General features: G+C 38.3%; 1 protein-coding gene and 1 non-coding gene across 2 annotated transcripts in view; one reads left to right on the plus strand and one right to left on the minus strand.

Moving 5' to 3' along the window:
- Positions 1 to 12,316, plus strand: part of MDGA2 (MAM domain containing glycosylphosphatidylinositol anchor 2) — an 873,366-nt gene that overhangs the window by 521,035 nt on the left and 340,015 nt on the right. The window lies entirely within an intron of this gene.
- LOC130042237 (U11 spliceosomal RNA) lies at positions 201 to 334 on the minus strand. The gene has a single exon (XR_008795183.1). It is a non-coding gene; the product is annotated as a U11 spliceosomal RNA (small nuclear RNA).

Consider the following 12,316-nt stretch of genomic DNA (forward strand, 5'->3'; position numbering starts at 1 on the left):
TCTTAGGAAACTGTTAATACGTTTACTATGATTTTTGTCCTATAACTTGTTTGCGCTTTTAAAAAATATATTAAGAAAAACTGGAGTTGGGATGAGATTGAAATTATGCACAATTTATTTTTCTCAGCGTCATAAAAATGCTTGAATGAATGATGGAAGGGTTGCCTTTGTTACTCACCTTTCTTCTTTTTTTTGGGGGGGGAGGGGACAGAGCCAACAATCACTAGCTGCCACACTGCCCAAAAATTATGCTGCTGAAATCTCTTGATGTCAATTCCACACATAGAGGAAGCAATTTGCCCTACATATGCCACGTATGGCAGAATCCTTTATTCACTTATAGTTTCTTGACTCATTCCTGGTTATGATGAGAGAGCCATGACCCATGTCCTCTAGTATTTTCCAGCCCTTCGGTATTCCATGGTATAACTCAGCATCTGTTTTCCACAAGGCGTTCTCTCATTCTTATCCTGTCCAATTTTCAACCACTAATATATACTCTCATTCTTCTAACCAAATATTTTTATTAACACACACTTTAAAAAATACCATTTAACTAAATTAAATCAATTGCATATTTTATAATTTAATTTTCTAGAGTGTATGAATATTCTTTTTTGTTATTCTGTCTTTTATCATGAAGTTTGATATATATGTATGCACATATATGTATATATGTGTATATATATCTTCAGCACAATTCTAAAACCTGGGGATATGAAAATTAAATGAGTATGTTTTGTTTCATTTTTTTTTCAGTAAGTTCATGTCAAAAATAAAACCCTAAAAAGTATTATTTTAATGCTAACATCTGATCTAAATTGATCCAAAGAGGAAAAATGCAGAACTTCATATAGTCCTTATGTTTGCTCAGGAAATATTTTTGATTATATAGTAATACTTTGTGTGCAGTTGGTTATACACCAACTGGCTCATAATGTGTTTCAAAACTCTGAAGCAAATTAACCAAAATATTTAAAATATGATTATGACTTGCAGTTCCAGTATAATAGCCTTCTTTATTTTGAAGAAATGCATTATGGAATTAAAGAATCAAGCACAAAGTGATAGAGTTACATTTTAAATGACTTAAAAAATGTTTTGTCTCTCTTCTTTCTACAAAGTCTTCTCAGTACTATTATGTATACCCTCTTTTCTTCTGTTTAAAACTCTTATTACGCAAACCTAGGTAGGTCTTAGTATGTCATTTCATATTGTACATTTTGCTGGAAGTGATAGCAGCTTTCTCTCCTGTTTTCCTTAGCCTTGTTCTTTTTTGAACACTTGTGGTCTCCTTAGATGCAGTCTTGACTCAAGGCCTTCATCCTATTCCCTTCCTTGAACTGCTTTGAGAATTTCTTTCTTATATTTTGATCCGTTGTTTGGATACCACTCCAGGCTGTGCTATGGAGTGATTAATCTCTGTATTCAGAGATCAATTGTGGCAGTGCTTGGGGGATGACGTGGGATTCTGGAAATAAAAGTTGGATCAGCTATTGCAAAGCAAGTGCTTACCTTCTGTATTGTATCCCCAGTACCAATTCTCTAATACAATTTTTCTCTAATACAATTTGACTTTGTTAAACATCTTGTTTTATGTTGTTTAAGTGAAATGTTACTGGGTCCCTAATATAAGAATATGATTTTCCAGTACTTTTTTGATTGACAGTCCTTATCAAAATATACTACTAGAGAAAATAATATGTATTGTTATATACTCCATTAAATAGGCCACTGCTTTAATATGCATTTTCTAGGAAAACTCTTACTTTCAGGTCCAGAGAACTAAATATAGGTGATAAATAGTTATGCATATTAATAAAGGTATAGATACATAAATTCATTCAAATAGTAAAATTTCAAACACATTTTTGACTAATAAAAATAATTCATGATAAAGTTAGGTTAATTTGAAGATATTGTGTGTTATAAACATAAACTTGTTAGAAGACGATAACTTTCAGATTCACATATGTTTTCTTTACGTGAGTATTTGTAATCTAAAATATGTGCCTTCTGTTTCCCTCGGGAAGACAGTTTGGTCCACATCCAGTATTTCTCTCAAGCTCTCCTGAGTTCTGTGCTAGGGAATGACAACTGACTATGATTAGGAGGCCTTATGAGGTGCAGGGTATTAATTCTGGTATACTGCATGAAGACAAACATCAAACCTTCTGTGCTCTCTCTCCGGTCCTTAAAGTGGAAAGTAGTGTAGGGGAGCACACCTAGAAATGCTTAAGGGCAACTGCAACCCTTAAGTGCTTATGTCACTATGTGGTGCCAGGAATTGCGTTGGGCTTGTCAACAAACAAGGAAAACACCTTAACCCTGGCACTGTTTCTTGGGCCCTAAAACTCATTATCTCATTTTTAATAAGAATAAGACCATAACTAATGAAGTTAGTAAGAGATCTAAAAGGGCTAGAATTCCTGCCTTGCATGCTTCAGGCCCTGATTTCAGTACACAACACTAGATATCTTCTAAGTACCACCTGGGTAGCCCTTGTGAACTCCAGTACTGCAGGGTCCAAACAGCATCGCATCCCGCATCCCTAGGCCTCAGCATTGCCTTTGAGAACCCTCAGCAAAAAAATTAACTGGTATATTAATGCTATGCTTATCCCTTCCTCTAATGCTATGTTTAAATTGGGAACTTTGGTGTTTAAATGGATTATAGTCTTAAAGATTTATTTGTGCTTAGATTTTTATTTAACCTGAACTACATGTAGCACTGTAGCACTGTCCTCCCATTGTTCATCGATTTGCTTGAGTGGGCAACAGTAATGTCCCCATTGTGAGACTTGTGGTTACCATTTTTGGCATATTGAATACGCCACAGGGAGGTTGCCAGGCTCTGCCGTGTGGGCAGGATACTCATGGTAGCTTGTCGGGCTCTCTGAGAGGGACAAAGGAATCAAACCTGGGTTGGCCACATGCAAGGCAAATGCCCTACCCCCTGTGCTATTGCTCCAGCCCGAATTGCATGATGGAATAGATAATTTTTGTAAACCATAAAGTAGTGAACAACTTTATTTTATTTTAGACACTTTATTTTAGACACTTATGCTTTAACTATTTTAGAAAACACTAAAACTTAAGGCTAAGTTTTCTGTTTTAAGCCATGTATTTGGTATCTTCACTTTCACTTCATGCTTCTGTTTCTTTTTTTCATATACTAGAACTAGGAATTGAGTTCTTGAAACACAGAGCGCCAAATGCAAAACTACCTATTGGTGAGGGTTATATGGGGAACAACAAAATGAGGCAGATTTTGACATAGATTTTTAAAACACCACAAAAAGTAATACAATATTTTAGCTTCAAATTTTTAGACTACCAAAATCTATATGAAACAAAATTCAGTGCTTTTATTGTTTTATTTTGAGAAGAACTATAGTTTCAGAAGAGAAGAATCTCCTTTCTCTCTCTCTCACTCTCTTATTTCTCTCTCTTTATATATTTATTATTTTATATAGCTATATATAATGCTTACTGATAAAAATGAGGTAAGTCAATTTTATTTTTGTTTGTTTTTGAGGTCACAGCAGATGTGCTCAAAACTTAATTCTGACCCTGTGTTTAGGGATATCTTCTTTATTATTTATTTATTTTTTATGTAGGAGTACTGCTATTTAGTCAGGCACCAATTAGCTGATTGAATTGGGCATGAACTCCTCTGTACTTTTTTTTCATAATTTTATTTATTTATCTTTCTTCTTATATTTATTTATTGAATCTCTGTGGTAAAAGTTACTAAGCTTTCAGGTTTGTCACAGTCATACAATAATCAAACACCTTTCCCTTCACCATTACTCATTTTTCACCACCAGGAACCCCAATATACCCCCCTCCTACCCCTCCCAATGCCTGTGAGGCAGATGATTTCCACTTAACTCTTCTCTACATTGATTACATTCATTATTTTGACAAAAGATGCACCATTATTGTTTAGAATTCCCCCTCCCCCCAACAATCAGAATTTCTGAAAAGGCATTGTGAAATACTTTGTTTTCTATAGCTGGTTATGAGAATTATATAATCTTGCGTGGCCGCAATAGCAGCCTTGCGATTTTGGATTTCTGCGAAGAGCCAGATGATTACGAGATTGGTTTCTGTGTGTCTGGTGTTATGGCTGTGCCAGACAGCCGCTCGTGGGGGGCAACTCATAACCTTGGTAGGGCGTGAAGGACGTGCCGGTACCACCCCCCTTTCCATGAGACTGCAGTTGCCCCTTGAATGCCAGCACATACCTGGTTTTTCAGTAAGCTCTGAGGTGGTGGCCACCTTGCTGCTGGGTGGGAAAAAGGCAAAAGGGAGCAACACCCTTTCCCTCCCGGGGAGGCATGGAGCCACAGTTTAATGCATGGTCCATTCACTTTTCTGCCGCAAGCTTCCGGGCTCTGGATTAAGTCCTTTTGCCTCTGGAGTCATGGCCGTGCTGGAGAGCCACTCATGGGGGCAACTCGTGACCTCAGTAGGATGAGAAGGACAAGCTGGTACTGCCCCCCTCCCCATGAGACTGCAGTTTCCGGCTCATACCTGGCTTTCCAAGAAGCTCTGAGGCAGCGGCCACCCTGTATGCAGTCCAGATGCATTTCTACCAAAAGCTGCTGGGTTTTGAGATTTGTTTCTGAGTCTCTGGGATCATGGTCGTTAATTAGCTTGATCAGGAGCCAGAGAGGCCATTTGTAGGCAGCAGCTTAGGGTCTCGCTGAGATGAGGAGGAAAGGGCTGGTTCCACCCCATCTGGTGAGGCCCCGCATGTCTCATCCCTGCAGGCCCAAACCTGACTATACAGTACTCTCTGGAGGATGGTGGTCACAGAGCCGCCAAGGGGAAGAGGCCAAGGCATGAAACCTATTCCCACCTGGAGTGGCCCAGAGCCAGTAACCTACTGCAGGAACAGGACGCATTTCTGCCAAAAGCCTTTGGGTTCCAAGATTCGTTTCTGAGTTTCTGGATCATGGCCATTAAGCAGTTAGGTCAGGAACCAGAGAGGCCATGCCTCCAATTATATAGCTGAGCCAGAGGTGGTTTGTGGGTGTGTCTCCCACAAAATTAAAAACAATTACCTAACTTTCGGCTGTTTACTTTCTTGGTAAACTTTGCCCCAAGTTTTTGGCATCTGACCAAAGGCAGAGCAGCATTTTGGGGGTATCTGAAAGCCTGATGGTGCCATCAGGCTGATGATGCACTCACCTCACAGGTACAAATTGACCTGCTGGCAGCATCATACCCCCAGGGATATCTTCTTAACAGTGTTTGGAGGATCATATATAATGATGGGGTTGGTTGCATGCAAAGCAAACACCTTAATCGTGTACTATCTCTCTGACCCACAAATGAAGTACCTTGAAAAAAATAGATACTTTGAAAATTTTGTGATATTGTATTACTATTTTGATTATTATATGAATATTTATTAGTCTAAGTTAATATTTATTTCCCACATAATGTCTAAAATTTCTATAGTAGAAAATTGGACAATAAAAGTTTTATAAACTAAAGTGAATATGAGGAATACAGGAGAAGTTTAATAGAAGAGGCATAGAGGCTTTGCCTCAGCAGAGAGAAATTAGTAAGATGTTGTGGAAATTATAAAACAAAAATACAGTGTACATTAAGAAATAGGACAATAAACTAGCAATTGTTAAAAGTGAAAAAGTAAAGTAAAGGCCCTCCCGTTGATCATCGATTTGCTCGAGCGGGCCCAGTAACGTCTCCATTGGAGACTTTGTTGTTGCTGTGTCTGGCATATCGAATACTCTCGGTAGCTTGCCGGGCTCTCCGAGAGGGGCAGAGGAATCGAACTCGGGTCGGCCATGTTGGCTGCGTGCAAGGCAAACGCCCTACCCGCTGTGCTGTTAAAAGATCTATTTAAAATGATTTTCTTGAGGGATTTAGAAATACTTGAGGTTGTGTTTTATATAATTATTTTTTTCTAAACTGGGCATGAATAATTGACTTTTTAAAAAGTTTTAACTTAATAAAATATTTATTTAAAGGTTTTGCCTTGAGAGCATAATAATTAAGTTTCCAGAAATCAAAATTAATTTTATTCCAAAATTTCATGAGGAGCTTTTGTGCCATACCCTGTGATCACTGTCACTGTCACTATCCTCTGGTTGCTCATTGATTTGCTCAAGCGGGCCCAGTAACATTGTGAGACTTGTTACTGTGTTTGGCATATCAAATATGTCACGGGTAGCTTGCCAGGCTTTGCCCTGCAGGTGAAATACTCTCAATAGCTTGCTGGGATCTCTGAGAGGGGAGAAGGAATTGAACTCAGGTCAACCAGGTTGGCCATGTGTAAGGCAAATGCTCTACCTGCTATGTTGTTGCTCCTCACACAATTATTTTTGGCTTTCCAGTACATATAAAAGACAAATGTACTAAGTTAATTTACTGTGCAAGGGTAATTTGTCTAAAACGGTATATGCACCTTAATTAAACATGTTTCAGAGATAAGTTAAATACATAGTACTGTAGCACTGTCCTGCCATTATTCATCAATTTGCTTGAGCAGGCACCAGTAATGTCTCCGTTGTGAGACTTGTTACTGTTTTTGGTATATCGAATATGTCACAAGTAGCTTGCCAGGCTCTGCCATGTGGGTGGGATACTCTCGGTAGCTTGCTGGTCTCTCTGAGAGGGATGGGGGAAATAGAACCTGGGTCGGGCACATGCAAGGCAAACACCCTACCCGCCATGTTAGATAAATACATATTATTGAAAAAAAATATGCCCATACTCTGCCTCACTGTTGTCCCCAAACTTCAATCTACAAAGCACAATAACACTAACTATGATAAAAGAATGTGTACTTATAATAAAGTATCTTGTCTTTGACCCAGAAGGCTGTCTTCTTTTAGTACTTGTGAAATTATGACAAGTTAACATGCTAGCCCACGATAGAAAAAAATACCAGAGCCTTCAGAGTTTTATAAAAGCAAAATAGCATATAGACAAGGGGCAAGCCTTATATGTTCCACAATGAGTGAACAGCAAAAGAGATTAAGCGAATCATATTTGGGAAAACAATGTCTATGGTGGTGAATTTTAAAAAGGAACTAGGCTAATGAAATGCCAGATGGTCTGTCCAATCTCATTGCAATTTTTATTCCAGTTTTTTTCATACCAAGAGAATAGTTTTCTGTCACTTGTATAAGATATAAAAAGGAAATGATAATTTCAGGACTGCAAAATTTCAGGTGAGTCGGTATGCTAGATACCATACTAACTTGGTTTCTTTTGTCTTCTTTTAGAAGTTATAGTATCTAATTGATAGTCCAAGATCCATATTTGGAGGGTAAAGATCTTGCACATTTTTTAAAATGAGGGTTTACAGAATTTTAAATGCTCTCACTCAGATATTTGTATTACCTTGAGATTCTTGTGAGCAGACCATTTCCCGAGAATGCATTTACCTAATGCTTTCCCTTATTCTCAGCCATGACTCTATTGGCCATAGGGTAATAGAGGTCATACAACTTTAAAGGTTAGGGATTGATTAAAACTTATTTTTAATTCAAAAAGAAATTAGATTCAAAAGCATTTGCTTAATAAATTTTCATGCGTGCTGATACTCACACACGGGACATATCGTTTTTAATATCCGTTAAATACTTTAAAGTATTCTTATGTCTGAAACATTTTCCCCACTTTAATTTTACTTAGGTAGAGTGAGGCATTTCATTATATTCTAAACAAGCAGTGATTTTTTTTGGCCCTTGTCTGTGAGATTTATTTATTACATTTTCAGCTCAGGAAATTTTGAAAATTCAAATGACATGTTATCAATTATTCCCCAAATACAATTTTCTTGTATTAGACAGAATTTTAAACCACATAGTCGACTTCGACCGTGAGTGTGGAAAGGGCGGACTACAGATGAATCTTACAAAGACAATGTTTATGAGAAACAGCCACCTTCCTGATGCTCCATTCGCTCTCAAGGGAACGACCATCTCCGAATGCAACAGTTATGTGTACCTAGGTCGAGAAGTCAACATGATGAATGACCTGGCACCTGAGTTGCGCAGGAGGAAGAGAGCGGCTTGGAATGCCTTCAAGAGCATCGAAGAAATAGCTAAGAGCACAAAGAACCTCCGGCCAGGGCACTTCTCTTTGATTCCACTGTTCTTCCTGCATTAACATACGCCTCAGAGACCTGGGCCCTACACAAACAGGATGAGAACGCTATTCGGGTCTCCCAAAGAAGAATTGAAAGAGCTATGATTGGAGTATCATGTTTCACTCAAATGAGAGAAAGATTCCAGATGCTGTCTCGTTTGCCAACGTGCAAAAATCAGATGGGCTGGTCACATAATGAGATTTGACTGGATTCCACAGGACGTCAAAAGACCACATGGCTGCCAGATGGTCAAACTTCTTCATCAAGATCATGAACGATTGGTTTGAGGCTATTTGCGTTCCTAGAAAGAACAGACGCCATTGGGCTACACTAGCACGTGACAGGGACAAATGGAGACGTTAACTGGCGCCCACTCAAGCAAATCGATGATTAACGGGAAGTCAAGTGATCAAGTGATCAAGTTGAAAAGTTATTGACAAACTGTTTTAGTTTATACTTATTGGACCTATAATATGATTTTTCAGTCAGAAAGTTTAGAAAGATGACTGGGTTACATAATGGGTACTATGGTAGTATGCAAAACCTCAAAATAACCACATTTAGCACATTTTCTTATTCACCATTCCTCCAAAAGCATCAGCATTAGGTTTAGAAGTTCTTAGTCAGTAATTTTTGATGTGGTATTATAAAGCTTGTTAAAAAATGGGTTATTGATACCTTAATTGCAACATTAAAACATTTTCATGGTAGAATTTTGCAGTTTTGGACATGTTGCAGATGAAGAATATTTCTTGAGTTTTCTTGTTTTTGTGGCACTTGGCCATTCTAATTTCAAAACAGTTGCTGATAAAAAAATACTCAAAAGTAAACAAAAAACACAAAGCCTTCAATAGAAACTATATTGTACATAAAGCATTCTACATAGTTAAAATCCATGTCAATATGTTTTGCTAAGAATGATTGAATTCAGGCTATCTTAGATATGGACAGGCAGATAAAGACATATATCCCTTTAAACCTAGTTTCTTCTACCCAAAGTCTTACATAAAGCATCCTTAGCTTTTGCTAACATATTTTCACTAACAAGTACTTTGCTAATTTTTATATATTTGTTCAATTTTCATATAATATTTGTAGATTCTTGAAAAATTTGAGGTCACTGGTTTTTGTCTCACTTTCATTGTGCATGGTTTTTATTGTGAACTGTGCCTATCAACTATGCTAAGGGATTACTCTTTGTGGTACTCAGGGTCCATTTGTGGTGCCAGGGATCAAACTAAGGTCAGCTGAATGCAAAGTAAGCACCTTTATATATATATATATATATATATATATATATATATATATATATATATGTATATATATATACCTATATATATACCTTTATATATATATACATATATATAATCTCTTTGGTTTCTAATAGTACTTTTTTGGCAATGATTCAATATTATTTTAGTCACTGTGTTCCACAATATTCTTTATGGTAGGTTTTCCTGCATAAAGCATTTTAGCACTACAGTCTCCAGTCAGTATGTCTGCTTTCCCCTGCCATTGTCATAATGTCCCCCACCCCCAGAATCCCCTCTATTTAAGAGTCCTATTAAAGACCATTTCTCAGATTCTGTTGTCTTTGGGCACTTGTTCCCCTACTATTTTTTTTATACCATATACAATAGAATTCATTCTGTGTCTGCCTCTCTTCTATCTTATTTCACACATCACGGCACTCTCCAGATCTATGTACATAGCAGGAAATTGCATGATTTCAATTTTTATTATTGCTGAGTAGTATTCCATTAAGAATATGTACCATAGTTTCTATTTTTTTTGCTTTTGGGGTCACACCAAGCGACGCACAGGAGTTATTGCTGGCTTTGCACTCAGTAATTACTCCTAGAGGTGCTTGGGGGACCATATGGGATGCTGGGAATTGAACCCAGGTCTGCTGTGTGCAAAGCAAATGCCCTACCCGCTGTGCTATGTGTCCAGCCCTTGTACCATAGTTTCTTTATCCCATAAAATTTCTTGGACACTTGGGTTGTTTCTAGATTTTGGTTATTGTAGATAATTCTACTACAAAAAAAGCGTTGTTCATATATTTTCAAATTAGTGATTTCTTAATTTTACAATAAATACCCAACTACATTTTTAATATTGGAGACTTCTCAAATAAAGCTTAAGCTTCTATTTGATCCTACCATCCCAGTACTGGTAATCTTACACCATAAATACAAAAATAATAATCCAAAAGGACATATGCATACTATTTTCACCAAACATTACTCAAATGTCAAATGGAATGGAGTACTCTCAATTACAAAAAAAAAATGAAATCTTGTACTTCACTTCTACTTGGATAGATTTGGAGGAAGTCAAACTAAGTGAACTCAAAAAGCAGAAGAAAATTTACTTCACTCATTTGCAGAGTATAGAAAAGGAAAGCAAGGAATTACACAGCCTCCAATGGAAACAACTTTGACACAGTAAAACTGAGATCTGAGAGTGCTGGGTCAGTGGAGATCTTGGGATGATGGTAGAAGACCTGGTGGTAATTATGGTGTAGCAGGACTTCAAGTATAAAACAGTAATATTGTACTATTGTTAAAAATTGTTTTAAATAAATATAAAATGATGAAAAGAAGAAGAAAAGGGAGGTAGTAAGATGTAGGATAACATTGGGTTTGTACTTTCAGCCTTGCTGTAGGGAACTTAGTTTACCTTAAAGCAATGTCCATTCTGTATGGACACAGGAACACAGTTAATATTATGCTTTGTAACTTGGGAGTTGATCGACTCCAATAATATTTACTCCTGGTATCTACTTTCTCAACTCAGTTGCCCTTAGCACCCCAAATGCAGTGTCCCAAATAATGACTGAATGGACTCAGGGTAAGCTGTGAGCTACTCTGGCATTGAAATGGGCCAGGCCAAAGGGCCACAATACTCTATAAGTTCAGAGCATGATCATGCACACATCCTGCCATGATCAAAAAGTAACGACAAGAAACCCTGCTGGGGTTAGGAAGACTAACCTGGTCTGAGGACTGTGGTCTGGAATATATAATGAGATGTCCTCCGGAAAAAACAAACTTTAAGTTTGATATATCTCTTACTGTCTTACTGTCTTACTGTAAGATCACAACCAGGATCTCACCATTCTACAAAGAAGTAATCATTGATGTCAAGAGAGGGGTTCAGCAGGGTGATACCATTTCACTGAAACTCTTCAGTGCCACCCTCGAGAACATCATGCGACGACTGGAATGGGAAGGAATGGGAGTGAAGATAGATGGTCGGCAACTACACCACCTCCGCTTTGCTGATGACATTATTTTAATAACACCAAATATCAGCCAAGCGGCACAAATGCTGGCCAACTTTGACCGTGAGTGTGGAAAGGTAGGACTACAGCTGAATCTTACGAAGACAATGTTTATGAGAAACAGCCGCGTTCCTGATGCCCCATTCGCTCTCAACGGAATGACCATCTCCAAATGCAACAGGTCTGTGTACCTAGGTCGAGAAGTCAACATGACAAATGACCTGGCACCCGAGCTGCACAGAAGGAAGAGAGCGGCTTGGAACGCCTTCAAGAACGTTGAAGAAATAGCTAAGAGGACGAAGAACCTCCGGCTCTGGGCACATCTCTTTGATTCCACTGTTCTTCCTGCATTAACATACGCCTCAGAGACCTGGGCCCTACGCAAACAGGATGAGAATGCTATTTGGGTCTCCCAAAGAGGAATTGAAAGAGCTATGCTTGGAATATCACGTTTCACTCAAATGAGAGAAAGAATCCAGGGTTCCGACATCCATTGACGATCAAGAATCGGGGACTCTGTCTCATTTGCCAAGGTGTCAAAAATCAGATGGGCTGGTCACGTAATGAGATTTAAAGACGACCGCTGGACTAGAGCTGTTACCGACTGGATCCCACGGGATATGAAAAGACCGCGTGGCCGCCCACCTACCAGATGGTCAGACTTCTTCATCAAGATCATGAACGATCGGTTTGAGGCTCTTCATGTTCCCAGAGTGAACAGATGCCATTGGGCTACACTAGCACGCGACAGGGACAAATGGAGACGTTACTGGCGCCCGCTCGAGCAAATCGACGACTAACGGGAAGTTAGGTGATTAAGTGATTAAGTGTCTTACTGTACTCATAGAGAATGACATTGCTAGAAATACTAGAAATAAATTTATTATAACTAATTAA

Source organism: Sorex fumeus, unplaced genomic scaffold, assembly GCF_029834395.1.
Source record: "Sorex fumeus unplaced genomic scaffold, SorFum_2.1 ptg000098l, whole genome shotgun sequence".
Lineage (NCBI taxonomy): Eukaryota > Metazoa > Chordata > Mammalia > Eulipotyphla > Soricidae > Sorex > Sorex fumeus.